The sequence below is a fragment of the Lissotriton helveticus genome, chromosome 6, assembly GCF_964261635.1.
Source record: "Lissotriton helveticus chromosome 6, aLisHel1.1, whole genome shotgun sequence".
Taxonomy (NCBI): Eukaryota; Metazoa; Chordata; class Amphibia; order Caudata; family Salamandridae; genus Lissotriton; species Lissotriton helveticus.
The window spans coordinates 1,813,492,525-1,813,508,544 of NC_136067.1; the positions used below are offsets into that span (position 1 = coordinate 1,813,492,525).

Here is a 16,020-nt window from a genome sequence, read left to right on the forward strand (position 1 = left end):
GGTGCCATCCTTGCACAGCACAGTGGACACCCAAATGCTCAAAGACATATTATGGTGTACGCAAGCCGAAGTTTGTCCCAAACTGAACGTGCTTATTTACAACCTGAGCAAGAAAGCCTAATAGTGGTGTGAGCTTGTGAACATTTCCGCGTATTCTTTTATTGGAAGACCTTCATGCTTGTGACTGAACTTCAAGGAATGTTGAGTATCTTTGGAAATCCAAAAACAAAAAGGCCTCCTCACATTGGTTGTTGGGGATCCACAATTGCAAGAGTACTACTACACCATTGTGCATCGTCCAGGGAAAGATCAGAACCCAGCTGACTACTATTAGTTATTTGGGTCTCAGCCTGGGGTCTTCATAAGGACAAAAGAGTAGGGAGCACCTAAGGGTAAGACCAAGACAGCTGGTACCAACTACTACAGGGACCGTCTTTTTTAGAGGATACCTAATGGAGACCTTCAAGAGGGAGAGGTTACAATTGGAACAGAGGACTGCAGAGGGGCCAGAACCAACAACCCCAGAACTGGATAGGCGGGAGGCAGCAAGGAACGAACCAGAAACAGGTACGATTCCCCCAGGAGAACCACAGGGAGATCCAGACCCAGCGGCGTGTCTACAGGTGGTAACCGGATTGAGAAGCCAAACATTAATTTATCATCATCTTATGAGCTCTCTGAAGATGAAACTAGGGTGCTCAGCAAAGGACTCTCTTTTGTACCAACCACGCACCCCAACCGATTTAACATTAAAACGGAACTGCACCGGTTTTTCCGAAATGTTAGGTTGAGACATTACTTTAAACATTCCTAACCCATTTCCTCCACAATGCACACTGGCCTGAGGGTACCATCTACTTACATGCAACTTTCCCACATAATGTCACATCTTAACCTTTGAAAGTGTGATACTTAGGGATGTGCTTAAGGTGTGTTCCAAAAAGCAATACACAAAGCACAATGTCACCAGGAGAGAGCGTGATGTGCTTAATACACTCAAAATCAACAAAATTATTGTGATCAAGCCGGGTAACAAAGGTGGAGCAATCATGGTGCAGAATACCCCTGACTATAAAGCGGAGATTTACTGGCAACTGAGGGATGAGGTGAGTTACTCTTGCCCTAACTCTGACCCCACAAAGGATATTAGAAAATTGATTCTGCACATCATGGAAAATAGTGAGAAAGCTGATTTTCTATCAGACCAGGAGTTTGAGTACCTTAACATGAAGCAACCTCGCCTCCCCACCATCTATACATTACCTAAGGTGCATAAAAATCTCGACCGCCCACAAGGGCACACCATCATTTCTGGATATGAATCCTTATTAGAACCTCTTTGCAAATTCATTGACTTTTTCTTAAAGCCCCTAGCTGAATCGACCTGAGCATACAATGGAATACGTGATACAATATGCCATTTGACCCTGAATATCAATTATTGGTAACAATGGATATGGTGGATATGGCGTCACATTGGAAACGGTAACTAGACGATGTGCTACTCATTTGGACAGGCATCGCCACAGATGTACAAAGGTTTTTCAAATGGCTTATCGCAAGATCGGATGACATCAAGTTTACTATCCACTGGGACCAGCACACAATAGAATTTCTGGACATCTCTTTTAAACCAGAGAATAAGTGCCTGTATACCACTCTTTACAGGAAACCAGCAGAGAGGAATACATTATTAAGATATTCCAATCATCACCCGAGGGCCTTGCGTGACAATCTCCCCTTCGGCCAATTCCTGTGAATTCAAAGGAATTGCTCCTGGAGGGATGACTACTTCACTGAGTCATATGACCTCATTAACCGCCTTGTTAAACACGGTTATCTAAAGAGAATGGTTAAACGAGCAAGAAAGAGGGCATGGTTTAACCTAAACAACGACCAATGGATACCTCCAACAGGATGATATGTGTGACCACGTACTGCACTCGCAGTAACGATATAAAAAATATAGTAAATAAACATTGGAAATTGATCTTGGATGATTTAGAGATACCAGATCCACCGATGCATTCTTTCAAAAGGCCAACAATGTGAAGGACTATGTGGTACGATCACTCCTTGAAACACCTTTTCAACCCACCATTTAGACAATGTGGAAGTTACCGGAGATTTTGGCTCACTTTAAGTGTGGCCATTGTAAAGCATGCAAATTGACCATTGAGACAAAACAGTTCTGCTACACACACCACACAATTGATCTCCAGGTACATACCAATTGCAACACAGCAGATGTGATCTGTGCTATTCTTTGTCCCTGCAATGAGATGTATATAGGTCAAACCAGACAAAGAGTTAAGACCAGGATCATGCAACATTGTAGCAGGATAAGATGTGGTACAGTGGGAGCACCTCTGGTTGACCACCTCCTAACACTAGGCCATCAACCAGAATCCATCAAGTGGGTGGTCCTCGAAAAAGTATCCTTGGGAGTTAAGGGTTGGGATATAAACTCTATTCTGAATGTACGTGAGTGCAAGTGGATGTATACTATAGATACTGTCAACAATGGCCTAAATTAATTGGACGCTATGAACGCCCAACTAATTTGTCTGACTACTGAATAGTTTCTTACCAGTGGCATTTTAGTGGCTTTGATAAACTGCAAGATTGAATATTATATAGGATGGGTCTCTGTCTCACATATCCCTCTATATGTATTCAACCTTTATTTGCTTCATGTCATTAATGTCTTTTTAAAGAGTAACAATTTAGTATGTGCGTGTTCACTTATGTGATCCCAGGCTCTTCATGATCCCATCAGGTGTAGGACGAAAACAATGCCGTATTTGAAAGGTTAACTATGCATAGTGTTTGTCATAAGGTTATAACACATGTTTTCTTGTTATGTCCGTGAATAGTATTCAGAATAAAGTTATTGCAAATATACTGATACTAACGATGTTAACTACGTTCTGGCCGTATGATGGACATGACCTACCACGTATGCTTACAATTCTTTTATGCAACTGCTGTGATTTCACTATGCCCCTGGGAAATACTTCTTTCCTTTACCATGAGATGCGAGACTTGCCCATGTCTGTCATAATAATTAACAATGATCTGCATCTTTATCAGCTGATATGTGGCCATTGGTGTATATATAATAATTCAGGACATTACAATAACTGTGTTATTTTTATCTGTTTACTTAGCCATTCTACAGTCAAGGGTCTTTGTTGTTATCTGATGTACTATATCTCACCAAGGGATTCCTAATATTGCATGATAACAATGTTACAAAGGTACTGACCACATGACATAACACGCAGTGACATTCCCTTGAGATTTCGGGATATCTAGGATTTAGGATTCATTTACTGTCAGATACGAGACTCGCCAATGTCTGTCTGTCAACAATGCCATATAGGATGCGCAATAAACCACGATTATTTTCCCAATGCCATCCCAGTTCTTGAAACATGCCCGATCACCTGTATCTATTTCATTGAGTCATCCTGCCATTTATGAGGCCCTACTTCTTGACCCTTTACTTTTGCTTTTCCGATGAGAAGAAAGACTCCGGTTGGCGCAACCATACCTCGGTGACAGTTCTAGGCGTGCCGGTATCGAGTGGATGCACACAGTGTGCACGCAGCGGCTGGCGTCTTTATTAAGATCACTTCCCAGGTCCAGTTCATCAGTCTTTTGATAGTCAGACGGCAGACGGAGGTACGTTGGGGTTTTACTAAGTGGAATTTGATGTCGTTTTCACCATCAATCATTTTTTTTTTTTGCTATGCCTAAGCCATATCCTGTGTTTACAGATTGTTCTTTAACCCAACTTCGGTGGGAGCATGTTTTATTCTTTTACCTTTCTTATTGGTGTCTCGTTAGTAACTCTATTTCACCCATGGCACAGAGACACACAGCGTGTTGAAAGGCGTACTGGGAGATCTTTCCCCGTTTTTGGACATTAACTATGTATGCATATTATCTCAACTTCGGTTTGCCACACACTCCATTGTGAATGATTGTTGGGCATAGATGGGCTATTTTTCTCCCATGGCATATACACACGCTGTTTTGAAAGGCCAACCAGGATATTTTACCCTCTTTTGAGTATTATTTAGACAATGACTCAGGTTGCATGTTATCTTAACTTCGGTTTGTGACACACGCAATTTTCGGACAACAATTGGGCATGGATGGGCTATGCACCATGGTAATAGCCATATTAGATAAACGCTGGCACACTCTGGGTGTATATATATCCTTTCAGAAAAGGGAGCTCCACATAAATGATTACAGGCGTCCCATGCCTGATCTTATTTTTCACTGTTGATAAATCATTGTAAACACCTTTTCGAGCAAAATCCTTTATTAGTTTCCCCTTCTATTGGTTTAGGAAGCTAAACAAGGACGTGTTTATGAAAGTGTGGGATCCTTTAACCCACCTTCTGTGGACCGTCAGTCACAAGAAGGTGACTGATCGCGCCTTGTTTTAGCCTTTGAATAAGTGTTTTTTCCATCACACGTAGTTTTTAGGGCTCGGGGCGGAGCTCCGAGATCCTATTGTAAAAGAAAAAAAAAAAAAAGTGTCTTTAGGGGTCCGGGCAGCAACATTCCTTAGTGCGCGCGCTTTTTTTATGGCATCTGCATGGTGATTCGTCTTCGCTGTGCTGTCTTTTTAGTAGCCTTGACGCGATAGGCTACATGTAATTTCCGGTAGCCATTGTTGGCATTTTCTGTGTGGTTTCGCGCACAGCAGTCCATTAATTTTAATTAGGAGCTGTCAGAGTGCCGCGTTCACGGTGGAGACAATTGAAAGCATATGCCTGCAGTGGCGCGCGCGCGAGGCCGAGAGCTGAGCACGATGACTCCATGGCACAGTGTAAGAAAGCGTCCACATCAAAGGAAAGTGTTAAACCTTTAAAAAAAAAGAAGTGAAAAAGCGAGAAGTTTCCTGTAGCTTCAAGGCCAGTCACAGTACTTTTTAAGATACCTCGCAGATTCTTCAAGCTAAGACAAGCACCCTTGCCTCGCCAATCCGCGTGTCTTCTAAAATAAAAGTGCGCAGGCTTTCAAGATTTCTGAAAAGATATTTCTGGGGCTGCACGAACATTTGCCTCTTGTCTGCGAGGAGTGATTTCCGTTGCTGTTTTCTCCTCCCTTCAATATGTTAGAGTTTAACAGAGATTTTCGCAATAAACAAAAACAGCTATGTAGATTGCGGCGTGTGTTATTTACCATCACCTTGAGTTGATTTTTACGTACGTATTTCACACACACGTTCTTCCAGGTTTGAGTACATATATATTTTTTTACCCCCATAATAACGCTTCATCGCTTTGCTTCCACACCACAGACCTCGTTTTCTCACAGTTTTTAAATATATTTAATTTGAAGTGAAACGTGTTCCTGCAAAGGCCTTTTCTGGTCCTTAAGGTTCGTGTTTAATAGAAGTGTATAAAAGGGGACACTTTTGCGTCTTTATTTGAAGTAATTCCGCCAGTTATGTAGCATGATGCGCTATTAATTTCATGTGTATAGCGCTTACGGGAAGCTGCGTTGAAGCGCTCTACTAAGTCATGTTAGTACTTGCAAGTGGTAGCCAATGACATATAAGAACGATATGACAATAGTCACCATTTGCAGCGGTACCACATTTAATATTTTCAATATTAGGATTACTGCCTAAACTCGGTGCTTACATTGTCAATGTCTTGTGTATTTGGGTCGGAGTGTGGTGAGCCTGGACCCAGGAGTAAATATAATATTTTTCAAAAACTGATGTAGAGGACACTGCGCGGTGCTTATGGCGCTTTACTGGCCGTTGTTGGTATTTCCACCAAAAGTATTCTCCTTTTATCCACATCAAAAGGATGAAATGCTGAGCCAGTCCCCGCTTTCATTCAAACCGGCGAAGTGAAGCTATCAGGCAGCACTCACAACCTGCCACACGCGACTGCAGCAGGCGCAAGCTGCCACTGAGCTATACGAGGAGCGCGGGAAATTAAAGGAGGCGCTTCAGGGGGTTCTGGCAAAACAGAGAATATTCGTGCAGTCTGCACTGTTCTGGGTGAGGTGAGAGGACGGACGGAAAACAGAGAGAGAAGAGGGCCGGGTCAATATGAGAAGAACAGCACGGCACATGGAAGTAAAGAAACCACGGCATGTGTGCCGCAGAAAGCCCAAAAAATACTAAAAACTGCAGAAATAAATCACAAAAAGCAAAGGTGAAACAAAGAGCAAAACAGAGCGAAGGTCATGGAGGCAGAAACTGTTGTTAAGGGAAACGGAGGGATGAAGGAACAGACAGAGAACAACAGAGAAAAGTAGGAGAGAACATGAACAAATGCAAACCAACCTTAAATAGAGAGGCAGGGAAAGATGGGAACCGCAAGTGTGACAGGAAAAGACAGGCACATTTGAATCTGGAGTTTATTTATTTATTATAATAATTTTGACCTAATTGTGTCGTAGGTGGTAAAAGGGATGCACAGAAGCCACTTTTCTTAAATATTACTAATTAGTACAACCCCGCGTTAGCCGAGAGAGAGACGCCACCTACCCACTCCTTCCCTCCGTTGCTATGGTATTTATTCTTTACCTGCTACTCTGTAAACTTACCGCAGTAGTTTTCGCGTATTGGTGTCCAACTTAGGTCCAGGAGGGCCAGTCCATGCCGATGTTTTAAGATACCCACTGATTCTGTGGATGACTCCATTTATATTAGATTTATATAAATGTGTCTTTTCTGAATATCCTGAAAATCCGAATTTACAGGTTAGCACCTGTTGCCAAAATCTGTGTGACACAAGGATTGTTACGATGAACTAGGGCCGGCTCCGCCATTTATTATTTCATGGTTGATGAAATGAGCACCGTAGGATTAGGTGTCACTTGGGCAGCAAGGTGCAGCGCTGCTTGTGCTACGCATTTTATAAGGACCTGCGCTTTATTTCCGATTACGTGGGACATGTTGGTTGGCTTTTTTGCTTTGGAAGACGCAAGGAGGTATAGATAAAAGACTAATCAATGAAAGGCTAGAATATCTATATTAAAAAGGTAGACATAAAACAACACATATGGTGTGGATGAACATCAGAGCTACAAGGGAAGAAGCAGAAAGCTCTGGGGAAGTGGGCGTGTGAGGAAGTGCCCTTGAAAGAAGGCCAAGGTAATTTGAGGTGAAGTGCCTGCCAGCTGCCGGAATCTGTGGGATTTGCGGGGACTCTAGCGTCTTTGGGTATGGATAGAGAGTGCAGAGTAGTGAGTAGTGTGTGCAGAGTAGTGAGTAGTGAGTGCAGAGTAGTGAGTAGTGAGTGCAGAGTAGTGAGTGCAGAGTAGTGAGTAGTGAGTGCAGAGTAGTGAGTAGTGAGTGCAGAGTAGTGAGTAGTGAGTGCAGAGTAGTGAGTAGTGAGTGCAGAGTAGTGAGTAGTGAGTGAGAGCAGAGTAGTGAGTAGTGAGTATTAAGTGCAGAGTAGTGAGTGCAGAGTAGTGAGTGCAGAGTAGTGAGTAGTGAGTGCAGAGTAGTGAGTAGTGAGTGCAGAGTAGTAAGTAGTGAGTAGTGAGTGCAGAGTAGTGAGTGCAGAGTAGTGAGTAGTGAGTGCAGAGTAGTGAGTAGTGAGTGTGTAGTGAGTGCAGAGTAGTGAGTAGTGAGTAGTGAGTGCAGAGTAGTGAGTGCAGAGTAGTGAGTGCAGAGTAGTGAGTGCAGAGTAGTGAGTGCAGAGTAGTGAGTAGTGAGTGCAGAGTAGTGAGTGCAGAGTAGTGAGTAGTGAGTGCAGAGTAGTGAGTAGTGAGTGAGTGCAGAGTAGTGAGTAGTGAGTGCAGAGTAGTGAGTAGTGTGTAGTGAGTGCAGAGTAGTGAGTGCAGAGTAGTGAGTAGTGAGTGCAGAGTAGTGAGTAGTGAGTGCAGAGTAGTGAGTAGTGAGTGCAGAGAAGTGAGTAGTGAGTAGTGAGTGCAGAGTAGTGAGTAGTGAGTGCAGAGCAGTGAGTAGTGAGTAGTGAGTGCAGAGTAGTGAGTGCAGAGTAGTGAGTAGTGAGTGCAGAGTAGTGTGTGAGTGCAGAGTAGTGAGTAGTGAGTAGTGAGTAGTGAGTGCAGAGTAGTGAGTGAGTGCAGAGTAGTGAGTAGTGAGTAGTGAGTGCAGAGTAGTGAGTAGTGTGTAGTGAGTGCAGAGTAGTGAGTGCAGAGTAGTGAGTAGTGAGTGCAGAGTAGTGAGTAGTGAGTGCAGAGTAGTGAGTAGTGAGTGCAGAGTAGTGAGTAGTGAGTAGTGAGTGCAGAGTAGTGAGTGCAGAGTAGTGAGTAGTGAGTAGTAAGTGCAGAGTAGTGAGTAGTGAGTGCAGAGTAGTGAGTGCAGAGTTGTGAGTAGTGAGTGCAGAGTAGTGAGTAGTGAATAGTGAGTGCAGAGTAGTGAGTAGTGAGTGCAGAGTAGTGAGTAGTGAGTGCAGAGTAGTGAGTGCAGAGTAGTGAGTAGTGAGTAGTGAGTGCAGAGTAGTGAGTAGTGAGTGCAGAGTAGTGAGTAGTGAGTAGTGAGTGCAGAGAGACAGTGTGTAAGGGTGCAGGGTGCACATTGTGTTAGTCTGCAGAATGAGTGTACATGATAAACAGTGTGTGACTATGCAGGGTGACATTGGGAGCCCGTAACACACCACATGCACACACTCCATCACACATGAGGAAAACACATTGCCATTTACAATGCCTTTAGCTCAAAATCAAATAAATCCGAGCCCGATTGCATTTCTAATGCTTGTTTCTCTTGCTGCAATGCTAGACTAAGCCTTACACCACCATGTTTTTTTTCGTTCTCTTTGACTTAGGAGCTTTAAGGAGCCCACCGTTCTCATTCTTCAGCCTGATTTCTCTCGCTGCCTACAGATAAGGTAAACATTTCTTGTTTTACTGTGCATTTACACTATGACATTCCGCATCATTAGACTAATATGGAGTATTCAATTACCCTTAGGTGCTCCCCCCTCTTTTGTCCTAATGAAGACCTCAGGCTAAGGACCAAATAACCTTGACCACTTGAAGGGGTCGAAACGTTGACCATTGTTCTCTTTTGGATACAAGCTCTGACGACTGAGATTTATTTTCTGCGTCAATACAGTGCTATGATTTTTTGTACTACTTTGCCTGTTATAGGCTGGACAGGTTTCAGCATGGAAATGTAATGTACATATGGCACATTACCTTTCCTCCTCTGCAATCCTCACAAACGCACATTCCTCTTGAGCACCTCTCCTCTTCTCCTCCTCCTGAGCACCGTTTTTTTTAATGTATAGACAATTGTGTTGTCTCCAACAATTTATTGATGTCTAAGAAAATAAATTGCATTTGTTGCAGATATGTGAGGCCCTGAATGTTTTTATTAGCTTTTTGTGAAATTATCGCTACTGTGACTGCTTTTTTGCTGTACTGCAGTTCTACCCGGGTCCAGTAGTATTTCAGGTTATCCCATTGATATATAATTCTGATGTTCAGGAGAGCCATGATGATCAAGTTACCTCAATGGACCAACAGAAGAGCAAATACCGAGGAAGAAACATACATGAAAGACTTCACTCAATCAATCAATCAATCAATCAGGGGTTCGTATATTGCAGCTACTCACCCGTGAGGGTCTCAAGGGGCAAAGACTTGGATTGTAAGAGGAAAATGAAAGCCTACGCAGATAAACGTCGACATGCAAAAGGTGTCACCTTCACTAGAGGAGCTGGAGCTCTTGTTCATCAGCATTGAAAAAGAAAGTATGATTCACCTTTCGATGCTGAACCATTTCATGTTGTGAACAGCAAATGACAAATGGTGACTGTCCAGTGTCTTGGGAAGTCCATTACTTGAGATTCCTTACATTTTTGGTGTGTGGCTCATCGCTCGTCAGGCACTGATATAATTATAGAGACTGGTACTGAAAAGACAAGTGAACCCTGACTGCTGTTGTTTCTCCATCACCAACACCAGTCATGGATATTTCTACTGCCTTTCCTCTGTTTCCGAAGACACAGTTGGGATGTGTGATTCACACACCACTAAGACACATTGAAGAGCTCTGAATGTATATATTTGTAACATTTTTATTTCTTTTATTTAACAAAGGAAGAGATGTAGTGTTGTGTGAGTATTTAATGAAAACACCTTATTGCTCCAGATGGACTCTGTAGGACTGTGAGTGACGCAATCATTGGAGGGCAGTGAATTGAAGGCATGTTTGGAATTTTGAGTTTGCATTATGCACAGAAGGATAAAGAAGTGTTATACTAAGCTCCGAGTGTGGCGTAGTCATCGGTTAGTACTCAGGTTGTGGAGGACGCTTCAGTAAGTACTATGCCGCTTTGGGGAGAGGGGAGTTAAGAGGAAGGAAGCCGGACCCATGCTCTGTTTGTGTTGAGTCCTTGTGCCTTCCTGAGGCAGCTCACACTTAAGCAAAGAACAGTCTTGTTGCATTTTTTGGGAACCAATGTAATTTTCTATGAATAGGCAATAAGCAGACTTATTTTCCAGGTGTCGGTGGGCATATTTTTCATTTGAATGAGCAGTGAATGTTAAGTTTGAAACCGAAAACAGTCAAGAAACCCTACATTTTGCTATACATAATCTTATTGACATGAAAACATGCACAGCAGTTGCATTTCTAAAGATAAAGTAATCATTCAAACAGATTATTGCCAAATATAATTTACATTGCCATGGGGTTGGGGGCATTTTCATAATGTGATTGTTGAAATTTCCATTGTAAATGCTATCTGCCAAGTAGCCTCATGCTATTTGTGATATCCTCAGCCTGCCGTAGGTTTTTGTCAGAAAACTCTAAACTTATATTCTGGATCCAACAGTAGCAATGCACTCTTCCATCTCTCGTTGCCTCAAATTATGGCCACATAATACAATAATGTAAGGGCCAGTTGCAGAAAACAGGAAAAGGGAAATGGAATAAGTTATACACACTGAATTCCACCACTCTAACTTGCACCTTCTGCTGGGCAATCAATCAATCAATCAATCATAGACATTTATAGAGCGCTCTACTTACCCGGAGGGTCTCAAGGCGCTAGGGGGAGGGGGGTGCTGCTACTGCCCGAACAGCCAGGTCTTGAGCTTCTTCCTGAAGGCGAGGTGGTCTTGGGTCAGGCGCAGGTCGGTCGGGAGGGAGTTCCAGGTCTTGGCGGCCAGGTAGGAGAAGGACCTTCCTCCTGTTGTCGTTCTTCGGATGCGGGGGACGGCGGCGAGGGCGTGACTGGCTGATCGGAGGTGTCGTTTGGGATCGTAGAAGTTGATGCGGGTGTTGAGGTAGCTCGGGCCTTGATCGTGGAGGGCTTTGTGTGCGTGGGTGAGGAGACGGAAGGTGATTCTCTTGTTGACCGGGAGCCAGTGCAGGTCTCTTAGGTGTCCGGAGATGTGGCTGTGTCGTGGGACGTCGAGGATGAGTCTGGCTGAGGCGTTCTGGATCCGTTGGAGTCTCTTCTGGAGCTTGGCGGTGGTTCCGGCGTAGAGGGCGTTGCCGTAGTCCAGTCGGCTGGTGACGAGTGCCTGGGTGACAGTCTTCCTGGTCTCGGTGGGGATCCACCGGAAGATCTTCCGTAGCATGCGCAGGATGTTGAAGCACGACGAGGAGACGGCGTTGACTTGCCTGGTCATGGAGAGGGAGGAGTCCAGGATGAAGCCCAGGTTGCGTGCGTGGTCTGTCGGTTTGGGTGCGGTTCCCAGGGTGGGGGGCCACCAGGAGTCGTCCCAGGCGGAGGGCGAGGATCCCAGGATGAGGACTTCCGTCTTGTCCGAGTTCAGCTTCAGGCGGCTGGTCGACATCCACTCGGCTACCTCTTTCATTCCTTCGTGAAGGTTGGCTCTGGCGGCGGCGGGGTCGTTGGTCAGGGAGAGGATCATCTGGGTGTCGTCGGCGTAGGAGATGATGTTCAGGTTGTGTTGGCGTGCGATGGCCGCGAGGGGGCTCATGTAGACGTTGAAGAGGGTTGGGCTCAGAGAGGATCCTTGGGGTACGCCGCAGATGACTTCGGTGGCCTTTGATTTGTGCGGTGGTAGGCGGACTCTCTGGGTCCTTCCGTCGAGGAAGGAGATGATCCATTCCAGTGCCTTCTCCTGGATTCCGACGTTGTAGAGGCGCTGCACTAGGGTGCGGTGGCAGACGGTGTCGAAGGCCGCGGAGAAGTCTAGGAGGATGAGGGCCGCTGTTTCTCCGTTGTCCATCAGGGTTCGGATGTCATCGGTGGCAGCGATGAGAGCGGTCTCGGTGCTGTGATTGGCTCGGAAGCCAGACTGTGAGGGGTCGAGGGATCCGTTCGTCTCGAGGAATGCGGCCAGTTGCTTGTTGACGGTCTTCTCGATGACTTTGGCCGGAAACGGGAGCAGCGAGATGGGGCGGTAATTCTTGAGTTCGGTGGGGTCCGCTGTTGGTTTCTTGAGTAGAGCGCTGAGTTCGGCGTGCTTCCAGCTCTCCGGGAAGGTGGCGGTGGTGAAGGAGGTGTTGATGATGTCCCGTAGGTGGGGTGCGATGACAGCGTCGGCTTTGTTGAAGACGTGGTGAGGGCAGGGGTCGGTCGGTGATCCAGAGTGGATGGAGTTCATCATGTGGACGGTGTCTTCGGTGCTGATCGGGGTCCAGGCGCGGAGGGTGGTGGTGGGGGGCGTTGGTTCGGTCGTGTCGGACGTGGCGTTCGTCTGTTGGGTGTTGAAGCTGTTGTGTATGTCCGCGATCTTGTTGTGGAAGTAGGAGGCGAGGGAGTTGCAGAGTTCTTGCGATGGGGTGATGTCGTTGTTTCCGGCGTTGGGGTTGGAGAGCTCTTTCACGATGTTGAAGAGTTCCTTGCTGTTGTGTGCGTTGTTGTCCAGCCGGTCCTTGAATGCAGTTTTCTTGGTGGCGCGGATCAGTTGGTGGTGTTTTCGGGTGGCGAGCTTGAGGGCAGTCATGTTGTCCGGTGTTGGGTCTCTGCGCCAGGTTTTCTCGATAGCTCGGCAGTTCTTCTTGGAGCTCTTGAGTTCGTCGGTGAACCATGGGGCTTTTCTACTGCCGGGTCTGCTGGGCGGGGTCCTCAGGGGGGCGAGTTCGTCCGCGCAGTTGCTGATCCACTCCGTGAGGTTGTCGGCGGCCTGGCTGGGGTTCGCTGAGCTGGCGGGAGGGTGCTGGCTCAGGGAAGCGGCGAGCTGGTCGGCTGTGATCTTGCTCCAGCTTCTGCGGGCAACCTGTTGCTGGTGGTGGTGGATCGTCGTTCTTCTGAAGGTGAAGTGGACGCAGCTGTGGTCCGTCCAGTGGAGTCCAGTGGCGTGGCTGAAGGTGATGTCTTTGCTGGATGAGAAGACGGCGTCGAGTGTGTGTCCGGCGAGGTGGGTGGGGGTGGTCACCAGCTGCTTGAGTCCGAGGTTGGCGAGGTTGTCGAGCAGGGTGGTGGTGTTGCGGTCGTTGTTGTTCTCCAGGTGGAAGTTGATGTCCCCCAGGAGGATGTAGTCAGCGGAGGGGAGGGCATGTGGGCTGACGAAGTCGGCGATGTCCTCGCTGAATCATGTGCGTGGTCCCGGGGGTCGGTAGATCAGGGTGCCTCTGAGGGTCGTCTTCGGGTCGGTGTGGATCTGGAAGTGTAGGTGTTCGGCGGTGGTCAGGATGTCGTCTGTGCTGGTCGTGATGCGGATGGTGTCCCTGTGGATGATGGCGATGCCTCCTCCTGTCTGGTTGGCGGTGCGGTCCCTCCGGGTGATCTTGTAGCCCTCTGGGATGGCGATGGCGATGTCGGGCGCTGAAGAGGCGTTCATCCAAGTTTCCGTGAGGAAGGCGACGTCAGGAGCGGTGGTGTCGAGGAGGTTCCAGAGTTCGATGGCGTGTCTGTGGACAGAGCGGGTGTTGAGCAGGATGCATTGAACTCTGTAGGTTGAAGAGGGTATCTAAAAGAGATATCTTTGTTCCCAGCTATGGAAATTCTTTGCCTAACCACAACAGAGAAAGGATATATTCGATGTAGGATATACCTTATCTCTATGTAAGCAACTCTCTGTTTTCGGGTATGAAACTTGCTTTTCCCCGAAATAAAAGCATACAAGAGAGGACTATCTTACATTTATGTACCTCAACACTTCTCCTCTATTGGAAAGAAAACTACCTCGGGCACGAAACTATGCATTCTCTCTGCTGGAGTTCAGCTCAGTCACTACTCGAATCTTTATGACACTGAAAATCTAATTAACAGTCAGTAATATTCTGGTGCTCCTGTATTGGGTAATTTATATATAACTCTTAATAAAAAACTGAATACCTTTTGCAAAATCATATATACTTATTGGAGACAATTCACCAAATTAAATATCCACATGTATATTTACTCATGTGAATATTTACTACTCCCCCTAAGTGTGCGTTTATACTTTTTTGATACTCACCATTTCCATTTCCAAAAGTAGATTTAAAACTAAGTGTAGGCTTGCATGTCTCCACCACCTCTGTTCAGGTATTTTAGAAATCTAAGGCTGAATTAATGTGTGTAAAGTTACCACTAATCATTTTTCACATGTAGGTGGTGATTTTCATAACTGAGCTCTCCCTATGAGAAAGTATAGGAAAAATGAATAAAGTTTATTAAGTATTTTCAAAAATATTTAAATGTGAAGTATAATTATAAAATGATCTACAAAATGTTGTTGTTAACCTAGAACTGATAAATAAAATATTACAACACAGTCCTACTACAAAAGATTTTATTAAATAAGTAAATCATTTAAGTATATTCATTATTTTACTAACATTATTATTTTTTTTAAATGATGTCCTCACTATCATTTTCATTTTTAACTAATATTTGTCATATTTACTTGAATGTTATGCCTTTAATTAATGTACATTTTATAATATTGTCAATAAAAGTTTAAAAATGAACTTTTTAAATTAAACATGCTAATTATTAATTCCAAAATGATACAATTGAGTTGTTAATTGTTTTAATTGTTTCAACACTAATATATATACATATATTTTCTTGAAGAAAGTCAAAGTTATGCACTACATACACACCAGTGGCCCTGCTGTTACTTAATATCCTGACTGTGATTCCCCAGACAAACACATCTTACCAAAATGTAATAGTTCTTCTGTAACACCCCAACAGGGAATTACTATTGGCAAATGTTGGGGTCAAAAGTACAATATTGACCTACAAATATTTATAAAAAGTAGAATTTTATTACAAAAGATACAAAGATACCATTAATTATACAAAGATGCCATTGATCTAATTTACACAAAAGATTATTTAATTAAAAGCATATCAAAGTATATCTTGGGGCGTACCAACAGCCAACACATGTTTTGCTGTGCCTACTCTACCCCTTCTTCAGGGTTATGTCCAGATTTTCCATTCACCTCGATAGGCCATTTTTCAATATTGCAATGATAATATTTGTATTTTAACACTTCATTAGAATCGACATCTCCTTCATAGCAAACGGGAAATATCCTTTATCCCGCATGTGTTACTTCACGTGCCATTACCCCACATTTATTACACCACAAAATCTTTTACAATGCAGGGCTTTACACCGCAAACTATCACAAAGCATTCCCCAAAGTAACGCCCCGGTGAAGTTAGAATATTAAATTGCGTTGTAATGAGGAATGTGTTGTAATGGATTGCCTGTAAAGCCCTGCGTTGTAAAAGATTTTGCGGTGTAAAAACTGCGGGGTAATGGCATGTGGAGTAAAAGTGTGCGGGGTAAAGTGTCCTATTCTTGCAAACATCAGCCCTTATTTAAGGTGTACTCAAATTATTGCCCCATATTGCTGGCTTATAATGATCTCATCTGCTTTGCCCCAAATACCGATAAATCTATGCAGCAAACAACTGACACATCTCCTCATTTGCCTGAATCCAGTTTCAAATTCTAGGAGTTTAAACTGGAGTCAGGCAAATGAGGGCATGTGTTGCAGGCAGAAATTTTGACTAGTTCATGGTGGCATGTGGATTACATAGTATCTGGAACTGGATGCACTCGCCGATTAATTTCTATTGATTTATCAAGACCTGAACTTGGTTGTTTGCTGTACGAATTTACCGGTATTCTCTC

At 44.6% G+C, this 16,020-nt stretch overlaps 1 long non-coding RNA gene across 2 annotated transcripts in view; it reads left to right on the top strand.

The window, feature by feature from the left end:
* The window catches only part of LOC144761906 (uncharacterized), a 207,427-nt gene that overhangs the window by 123,263 nt on the left and 68,144 nt on the right, over positions 1-16,020 (top strand). The window contains exon 1 of one of the 2 annotated variants that reach the window (XR_013595941.1): positions 8,491-8,843. The exons of the other annotated variant lie outside the window; for it this stretch is intronic. This is a non-coding gene — a long non-coding RNA (uncharacterized LOC144761906). Of the gene's footprint in view, positions 1-8,490; positions 8,844-16,020 lie in introns of those variants that run through there. 2 annotated transcript variants of the gene reach the window in all.